This window comes from Cynocephalus volans, chromosome 1 (genome assembly GCF_027409185.1).
Source record: "Cynocephalus volans isolate mCynVol1 chromosome 1, mCynVol1.pri, whole genome shotgun sequence".
Taxonomy (NCBI): domain Eukaryota; kingdom Metazoa; phylum Chordata; class Mammalia; order Dermoptera; family Cynocephalidae; genus Cynocephalus; species Cynocephalus volans.
Genome location: NC_084460.1, coordinates 41,562,650 through 41,572,894, shown reverse-complemented (window position 1 = coordinate 41,572,894; position 10,245 = coordinate 41,562,650). Strand labels below are relative to the sequence as shown.

The window sequence follows — 10,245 nt, the reverse complement described above, 5'->3', positions numbered from 1 at the left end:
GTACACACACACACACACACACACACACACACACACACACACACACACACACACACACACACACACACACACCACACACACACACACCACACACACACACACACACACACACACACACACACACACACACACACACACACACACACCCCACACACACACACACCACACACACACACACACACACACACACGTTTGGGGACTGGGAGGAGGAAGCTGCCTCTTGTCTTTGCTAGGAAATCACGTTCCTCCAGACCCTATGGCCCTCGTGGGAAAGGCATCCTGTTTCTTTAAGAGGCCTCAACTGGGGGGCGGGGACCGCAGGCGTTATTCCCCGGCAGCTGGGCCCGCCCTTTCTTGAGTGAAAGACAAACAACCCAATTGAGCAAAGAGGATTTAGCGTGACGGCGATACGGAGCAATAGGAGACCGGGCCGGTCTGCGCGGGGCGGGAGTCCAGGAAGGCGGGGCGGGTAGAGGCTGGAGGAGCCGCGGCAGCCGGACCCGGGCTCCGGAGCTGGGCCTAGGTCGGGCTCCTGGTGAGTGAGGGGCGCGCGGGGGCCGGAGCGCGAAGGGTGGCGGAAAGGGGCCCGGCCCGAGGCACGCAGGGGGGCGAGGCCGGGCTGGGGGCTGCGGCCTGCATCTGCTCAGGGGCGGAGGAGTTGGGTAGGCGCCTGGGCTGGACCGCGCGGGCTCGTCAGGCCCCCGAGAGGTCGCGGCCGATTTGGGTCCGGCGGGCCGGAGGGGAGCCTTGGTCCCAGCCCGGGAAGGGGCGCCGGGTGGGAAAGAGGATGGGACGGGCCGTGAGGAGCGGGGGCTGGGCCGGGCAGCGGTCGGAGGAAGGAGGGGTGAGAACCTGGGGGAGGGAGGGAGAGGATGGGAGAGGGCTTGAAAGGAGCCCGGAGAGCCCTTGGGGCCGGGTGGTACAAGTTCGAACCCAGAGGTCATGCTTAACCGCGTCCCCTCTTCTGCGGCCCATCTTCCCGCCCCATCGATCCTGCCGGCTCAGTGGCCCCCCGATCCATCTGTTGTGCATCCCCACCGCTTAACCTCTCAGCGCAGGCCGCTCTCGTGTCTTTCCTGGACTTTTGCAGTGTCCTAACTGGTCTGCCCATAAGTACCCGGGCCGCTGTTTTGCTGACCCAGGCCCATAGAAATCTTTTCAAAATGCAGATCCGATCGGGACACTCGGGCTTAAAACTGGCCGGCTTCCCACCCCTTGCAGGGTCAGCCCCAGATCCTCTCCCAACCTCTCCCGAGTCTCAGTCTACCAGTCCCGCTTGCTCAGTGCTCTGCTCACACTGGCCTTTTTCTCTTCCTTCTACATCCCACGCTCTGGCCTTCCTCAGGGCCTTTCATTTGGTCTTTCTTCACCCTGGGCTTAGTCTAGTAAAATCCTTTCATCCTTCAGATCTCAGCTCAAGTATCACTTCCTCAGGGGAGGCATTCCTGGTCCCTGACTCTGACCAAGTCATTTCCCCACTTCAACACCCTGTGTGCTCCTCCTTCACGACACTTGCACAACTGCAGTTTTATATTTATTTAAGAAAGTATTAATGTCTGTCTATCCCGGCAGATAGTAAGGTCCGCAAGGGAGAAGATAGTGTCTGGTTTTGTTCCTTGTTGTTATCTCCAGCATCTCACACAGGACCAGGCACTATAAATATTTACTAAACAAATGAATGGAGCGTTGGGATTTGGCAAGAGGAAGGAGGTGTGAATTGTGGTCACTGATGTCCTACCCATGGGGGAAAGAAATCAATATTTGGAATACTTTTTTGTGCTAGACTGTAGACTAGAGTGATGCTGTTCAATAGAAATATAATGCGAGTCATTTAATTTAAAATTTTCTGGTAGGCATATTAAAAAATAAAAAGAAACAGGTGAAATTAGTTTTATTAATTATTTAACTCATATTCTAACGTTCTAATATTGCAACATGTAATCAACATAAAAACCTTATTAATGGGATATATTACATTCTGTTTTTGGTACTAAGTTTTTGAAATCTGGTGTGTACTTTGCACTTAAGACGGCCTGTCTCACCTCACAGTAGTCTCTTTTCAAGTGCTCAATAGTCACATATGGCTGGGGACTGCAGTATTGGGCTGTGCAGTGCTAGACACTTGTATATATTTGATGTCTTTTAATTTCCTCTAGAGTCATTTGCGGTAACTATTGTTACCTGCGTTTTACTGATAAAAACAATGAAGCTCCTAAAAGTTACATTATCTGCCAGGGATCGTTCTAGAGTTTGTGAATGAAGGAAGTGGGATTAGGATCTCCATCTGTTAATCTTGATTCTGGTCTTTCTGTATACCTTATGCTATCCTTAGGAGGTGCCAAGAAAGTTTGGGGATGCAAGAAGTGGGGACCAAACTTCTTATAAAAACAATGGCACCAGCATATTCTAGTTCGTTCCGTGCCAAGATAATATGTCCGGGTGTATCCGTATGCTGCCGGGGTGGGTCAGGAACAAGCATATTTGATGCAGTTAAAGAAAAATATGCAAGACAACTCTCCTTTTGACCTAGTCACCATACTTCAGCCCAGCCTGCACCAACTCAGCCTGGTAGAAAAACTTACACACACAACAGCATCTCAAAGGTGCTGGAACTACTAGGCTTGAGCTTACAGTCTGGCTGTTCATTTCAGCAATTGCTCACTGTGTATCTCCCATGAAACCAGCACTGTTCTAGGCCACATGTGGTGACTGGGGAGTATAAGGCACAGCTTTCATCTTTAGGATGTTTTGAGTGTACTTGGAAAGACAAGACTGGATCACATAAAATGACTAGATGATGCGCAAGAAAGCATGTGGTGTGATGAAGAACCAGAACCAGTGCTGTGCAAAGTGGCTGTCTTGGCCAAGCTGCCTGATGTGTTTAAAAAGTTGCATTTGAATTCTTCTAGGCAGGGTGGTACTTTGCAGTTTGCCCAGTCTCTACATGGAGGCTGCTTTGTTTATTTACTTACCTGCCTGGCTTAAGGCATTTGAATTTATAACCCCATTCGTCAGGCTGGTTTAATTTGAGTCACTAGAAAAGATTTGTTGAGCACCTGTTATGTGCCAGGCATTGTACTGGCTGCTGCTCTGGAACTGACTAAAACTCTCCAAGGTTCTTCCACCAGGAAATAGTAATATTAATAATAGAACAATAGCAACAAACACTTTGCCTTTTATATTGATTTTCCCCCTTGATTGCCTTCACATGTGATCTCTCATTTTGTCAACAATATACCACAGCCTGGCAGGTAGGGCTTTTTTATGCTGGGAAACATGGTTACAGTATTTTTGCAATTTCTTCAAGTTCACACAGTTAAAATTCTGCTTACTCTGTGCCAGGTATTATGCTTAATGCTTTACATATATTATCCCACTTAATGTTCACAACAACTTTACAGGGCAGGGTTGGTTGTATCTCCATTTTACAGATAAAGAAATTGTTAGAGCTGAGATCCAAACCCAGGTCTGTCCCACTCCAGAACAAAAGTTCATAATTGTTAAGTTACACTGCCTCACTAGAAAGTTAATGTTGGAAGAAACCTCAAAAACATCTAGTCCAAACCCCTCATGTAGATCAGGACCTGAGGCCCACAGACGCTTCTACTGTGGCCGAGCTGTGCTGCAGAGGGTGGACTAAACCAGAAGGGGGGCCTAGGCCTTCTTTTGTCCCTAACTGGTGGTGTGGCCTTGCCAGCTTCTCTGGACCTCAGTTCCCTTATTTATAAAATGAAAAGGCTTGGCCTGATTTTACAGTGAGAACAATGCTATGTTATGTTCGGTATTGAAAGAGTCAGGCCCACAGGCCAAGATTTCAGTCATAACCCAGGACTCTTCTTAGCACCCCATACTCCCTCCCTAGCCAGGCTCCATCTCCCTGTGCAACCATGGTAGTCTGTTGATGGGAAACAGTTTCCTAAAGTTCATCTATATTTTCTGTCTCAGTTTCTGTTTCCTCTCATTTCCCAAAACTGAAGCAAGTATTTTGTAAACACTGACCCCTTCTAAAGCCATCTCCTCATTATTGTAGTTAGGGATCTGGAAAGTTCTAGACAATAGATAATCCTCTGTTAGTAGTGTTTTTCTTCTCTTTTAAAAGCATTTAGGTCTGGGGTACCCTGGAGGGTATTTATGATGTGGAATTCTATAGATACAGCTGTGTGCTGAGCACTGCTGCAAACTGGCAGGGGGAGTAGACACAGGCTTTATGAGTCCTTGCCCTCAGTTTGCTAATCATCCTGGAGCTGTGGGTCTCAACCTTAGCTGCCCTGGCTGCCCATTAAAATCATCCGGGGGAACTTTTAAGTGACCTGAGGCGGGCATTGATGGTGCATAACCAGAGTTGACAACCACTGGTCTAGAGCCCACTTCCCAGACTTCAGCATGCACACAAACCACCTGGGATCTTGTTTGAAGTGGATTCAGATTCAGTGGGTTTTTCTGCATTACTGCAGGTTCCAGGGACGCGATGCTGCTGTTGTACAGATCACACTTTTAGTAGCCAAGGAAGAGACTGTGCTCCGAGAAAGAATTATAAATCAGTAGGATTGTGAAGGTGTGTTTAAAAGGCTGAGGACACAGATGAGGGTGCAGTTAATGTTTTTTCTTATATTCTCAGAAAGCAATAGCTCAATTAATTTCACCTGAGATGAGAGGATCAGGAAAGCCACATACAAGAGTGATTGTCTGCGCTGAGCCTTGAAGGTTGAGTAGAAGTTTGCCAGCTGGACAAGGTGGAGGGAATAAGAGCACAGCAAAGTACAGACACAGAAGGGCATGGTTTTTGAGGGAACAGGTGGTCTGGTGAGACGTACATAGTATCTGCAAGGGTGAGTCTGAAAGCCAGTTCCATCCCGAAAGCTGTGGTGGAACTGGAATGAGTTGAATGCTCTACTAAGGAGTTTAAGCACTGTTCTTTAGTATAGGAATGCTACAGATCCTTATCCTTCTATGCAGGATAAGAGGAAACCCAGGTGGTTATTAGGGTAGGAGTTAAGGTGAAGAAGCCCACGTGGTTACCCTGTCCCCATACCCTTCCTCACCACACTTGTGTCTCTAGGCAAGTTAACAGCTTTTAAACATGTTTGGGTGAGTCCTATGCCCAACACATTTCAACAAAAAGGAGAAACCTCAGCTGCCATTGGTATGGTGGTCCTTCCCAGGGTTTCTAGCAGTAAATGTCAGTAGCTAATCTCTGCTAACTGAATTCCTCCTTTTCAGTACCTCAGAGCCTCATCCTCATTCAGTGGGCTAGACTAAGGGAAGTTGAGTCACTTCTCAGATGAGAAGATTTCAGAGAGGGAAGCCTCTACTGAGATTGTGTTCTTGATTAGAAAGAGGGTGTGACCTCTAATTGCCTTCCTGGTGAGGTTGCATTCTGTCTCAGGAGACATAAACCAAAGTTACCCATGCCTCCCCCACCAAATCAAAAGTAAAAGAACAGAACAAAAAGCACACATCCATCCTTATCCTTAAAGGAATGGGGGAGGGTGGGGAGCTGGAAACCTTCTGGCATTCTTCATCCTGAATTCCTGACTAATGGGAGGGGTTCATCTTTCACTTCCTTCCTTAAGATAGGCTCTCCTACCCTGCTGTCAGAGTCCACTCCACGAAGCAGTCACTGCTGGATGATTGATAGCACTCCATGGGGCCTTTTGTAATGGTGCTGATTTTATAAGCACATCTTCCAGAAGCCACTTAGAGACTGCTCCATTGGAGATCCTGATGGTTCTATTTTTCTGTTGCTTCCCCAGCTTTGTCTGAAAAGCTGGGCTTTCCATTCTTGTGCCTTAGAGTAGCATTATATTTTTTAGATCAGTGTGTGCCTCTCTCCTGTTTTGTGGCATTTTGAGTTTTCCAAATCATCTTTTTGTCTGCAATGCTCTAAAGGGGGTGGGAAGGAGAAAGGTGGAGAACCGTTTAATCCAGAAGGGGCCCCTGGGCCTGGATTTGAAACTACAGCTCCCTTACCCTGGCTGTTTGCTGTTGAACTACAGTACTGCTGAGCTGTGGAGCAAGAGGCTATTTATAATCCTGAGAATTTTGCAATGTTATTGAATTGCTCCGACCTAATTTCCACTTCCTTTTGAAAATGAAAATGAAGAGAGTAAGCAAACACGTGCTGGAAGGATTCCCTACCAGGAGATCCTTTATCCTGGAATATTATCTGGAGAATATTATTGCTTCTGATTGCCCGTCTCCTGATGTTTCCATGGGGAGAAAAGCAGAGAGCTATTTTCCCCTTTCTTTTAACTAGAGTCAGGGGTACTAAATTTGATTTTCCAATAAGACTCCTTTTAATGTTAGATATGAAAACAAAATTTTAAACAATGGAAGTACTGTGTAATTGGAAGATGATGAGACAGGGAGGGAACACCCGACAACCTGAACAGTTTATGCCAGTCCCTGTCCATTTGGAGCCAGCCCTGGTGGAAGAAGTCTACTGAACCTTAACTGTAGGCCAGGTGTGTGCTAGGTTACGAGATGACAGGGTTGTATCTGTCGTGGAGGAGGAGCTAGTGAAGAAGAGAGATGTGTCCATATATAACTATAATAGAGTATGACAAGATCCTTCATAGAAGTAGGAGCAGCATGCTGTGAGAACACAGTGGCCCCTATCCTAATTTAGTTTTCCTAGGGAAAGGTGGAGAAAGCTAAGAATGGTACAGAGAGGAGGGGACATCTGAACTGGCCTCTGAAACTTGAATAGAAGCTCTTCCGACAGTCAGTGGGAAGAAGAGAACGTGCTAAAGGACAGAAGAAATGAAAAAACATGGCCTGCCTCATGGAAATAGCAGGTAGTCCAGGGAAGAGTCTGGCTAGATTATGAAGGACCAAATACCACACAAGGAAGTGTGGACCGCATTGTTTAGACAGTGGAGTACCATTTCCTGTGACAGCAGTGAGCTCTTGTTATATAGGTCTCTTAGCTTCAGCATGCTTTAGCTTCAGATACACAAACCAAAAATCTCCACTGAACATTTACTATGGGCCAGGTACAGAGAGAGCCACCTGCTTTCACATGGCTTTCCGACAGCACCAGACAACCTGGGATCACATTCTAGCTGTGCCACTTACTAGCTTTGTGACAATGAGCATGCTACTTAACTTTTCTGTGCCTCCATTTTCTTTTTGTTTGTTTGTTTTATTTTGTTTGGTGGCTGGCCAGTACAGGGATCGAACCCTGGACCTTGGTGTTATCAGCATCATACTCTAACCAACTGAGCTAACCAGCTAGCCCCTGTGCCTCCATTTCCTTATCTGTAAAGTGGGGATAATTACATACCACACAGGGTTGCTGTGTGGATTAAATGAATTAGTATATGTAAAGCCCTTAAATACGTAATTGTTAGCTGTTATCATCATCAAAGGACGTATTATGTAGAGGAAAGAGAATTAACTTTGGAGTCATAAGACTTAGCCTTGAGACCCAGAACTGATGTGAATGAATTCTTCCTTTCTCTCTCTCTTTCTTTCTTTCTTGGAAAAACGCAGAGGGAGGTGCATGGAGGACAAGTTTTTCAATCCATCTGAACTTTAGTTGCCTTACCCGTAAAATAGGAATGTTTTTCAGGGTTCTTGTGAGCATCAACTGTAATAATGCCATAGAAGTGAGTAATCAACCATAAAGAGGCTGTCTACACATTTCTACTACATAGAATGTGGTTACTACAAAGTCACCATATAACTGATCTGTTTTAAACAACCCAGACTTATCTAAGTGGGTTTTGTTCTTGTTAATTCAACCAGTGTTAATTAAGAGCCAACTCAGTACCATCTCCTTAGGCCAGTGATGCTGTGTCTGTTCTGACCTCCATTTTAAGGTTTCTTCAGAGCTTGGGGTTAGTCTTTATCCTTTGAGTTGCAATGAACAGAAATGCAGGCTAGCTTAATTTAAAGGAGTTTTATCAGCAGGATGCTGGGGAATTTAAGGTACCCAAAGTGTGAGAAGTGTAGCCATGGAATCTGGAAACTAATCAGGCAGTGTTTTTTTCCATCTGTTAATCGGATTTTTGTGTTTTCTGGGTTTTGGCCTCAGCTTGTCTACATATTTCTAGATTCTTCCTGCAGAATGACTTCTTCTTCAAGGTTCTTGGTTTTTTCTTCTCCATACCTTTGGCTTATGAACGACTTTGGCTTGCCATGGTACCTGCTCTGAAGCTGAATATGAACTTACTGCTCCAGGGCTGTTTAAAACCCAGTTCCTTTAGTCTGTGTCTTGTATGTTTAAGAGAAAGAATTGGAGTAGTCCAGCTAAAGCTGGGTGGTCACTTTGGTCCCATCAGCTATGGCAGGGTTGGGGAGAGTGTCATTCAGTACAAATATGTTGCCTGGGCTTTGTGAGAAAGGACAGAGTCACTGAGAATGGGGCTTATTGGTATCTCTTGAGTGCTCCTGATGGTTGCAAATCTCTATGCTTTAAAATGGGTATGAATTTTTGGAACAGCTAAGAATCATTCAGGGCTAGCTTTAATAAATAGAGTCAGCCTTAGACATGCCATAAAAATTAAGTAATATCTGTAAAATAATGTAATACTGTATAATAACGTAATAACTTTAAAGGAATGAGCTTTAGCTTGTTTATCTCCAAAGGTAGTATTCAGAAAGGAGTTCAAAAAAATATGGTTTGTTTCTTAGCAGCACCTTTGAAATAAGGGTATAGCTTCTTTTGGTAAGGACTTTAAAATGGGCATCCTCATTTGGATTTTTTAAGTTCTACTGTAGAATCATGAACTTTTAGACTTAGAAGGTACCTGAGACACACTTTAGCTCAGCACTCAGATCTTACAGTAGAAGAAAACTGAGACTTGGGTAAAGGAACACGTCCACATTGCAATGGAACTAGGATTAGGTCCTGAGTCCTTCGGCTCTAAATCCAGTTGCTTTCTTCAGCAGTTAAATCATCCCAGCCCAGTGGTCTTTTGATTGTACCTATACTGCCTACTTATTTTAAAAAGAAAAAGAAACCAAACTAAATACCAAATGGTCTAAAAAGCCATGCTATACAATTCCATTTATATGAAGTACAAAAATAGGCAAAACTCATCTGTGGTCATAGAAGTCAGAAAGAAGTTGCCTTTTAAAGGACTAGAAGGTAAGGGGATTGACTGGAAGGGGATATGAGGGAATTTTCTGGAGTGATAAAAGTATTCAGTGTCTTTTTGGGTGGTGGTTACAAGGTGTGTATATGTATTTAAATTATATATATTCATATACATACATATGCACATATATATACACTTAAGCTCTATGCATTTTACTGTATGTAAATTATATCTCAGGTTTTAAAAATGACCTCACAACTGTGCAGTCATACCCCCTAATTACAGCAGATTTGCTGATAAGGATAAGGATGCCTGCCCTAGGCCTCCAGAGATTCGTAGTGACACTGCTAGAATGAGAACTCCCCGCCTTCCTCTGTCACCAGAGCACAGCGTATCAACCAGTAGTTACGCTAATGGGGCCAGTTTCTTTTCAGAGGTTTGTTGTGTGTCTAGGCACATAAAAATTACACAAGAAAAATTCTGCCTGGAGCTGCAGAAGTTGTGGAAGCTTTAGGAGCCATCAGGCTCAATCTCTTTAGGCTTGATTTAGTTGCAAGGAACAGAAATTCAGGCCAGCAAAGGGGAGAGAGGAAGAGCACTGGCCAAAGTCAGCTCCAAGTTCTGTCTGCCCTTCACTACTTACTACTGGTTGGGTAAACTTGCACACTTAACCAAACTCTTCAAATGGAGGTAATAATCCTGTTCTGCCTGCTTTATGGGGTTGCTAGAAAGACTCAACAAAATAAGTGAAAGCACTTTGAAAACCACTTTTTACGTTGTCATGTTCTGGAAATGCTGGCATTTTTGACAGTTGACTTCTTTTGAAGCAGCCCACTCTGATCAGGAAATGGCCATGAAAGCTTCCCTCTTTCAGAGGCCTGTGGGTTTGTAGGGGATGAGACTTTTACCCTTTTTCAGCAGAGAGATTTGTACTTACCAGACTGCAAAAACTGACATTGTGTTTAGGCTGAAAAATTGATAGCATACATGAATAACAGCCTAGCAATAGCTATGCTACATATGCCAGGAGAGGCAGGCGGTCCCCATTAGTGCAGCATGAATTGTGGGTGAGTGGAGGGTGCAAAAAGGTCTTTTTCATTAAGAGAGAAGCCTCTCCTGAGCAAGGCAAGGAGTGTAAGTATACATTGAAATAATGCATCAGTCGAGTGACTTCCCATCGTCAGACCTTGGAGAGAGAATG

General features: G+C 44.9%; 1 protein-coding gene across 1 annotated transcript in view; it reads left to right on the top strand.

The window, feature by feature from the left end:
• Nucleotides 1-474: 474 nt before the first annotated feature.
• Nucleotides 475-10,245, top strand: part of ELMO2 (engulfment and cell motility 2) — a 40,188-nt gene continuing 30,417 nt past the window's right edge. The window contains exon 1 of the mRNA XM_063092028.1: nucleotides 475-535. The gene's annotated coding sequence lies outside the window, so the exon portion shown is untranslated. The remainder of the gene's footprint in view (nucleotides 536-10,245) is intronic.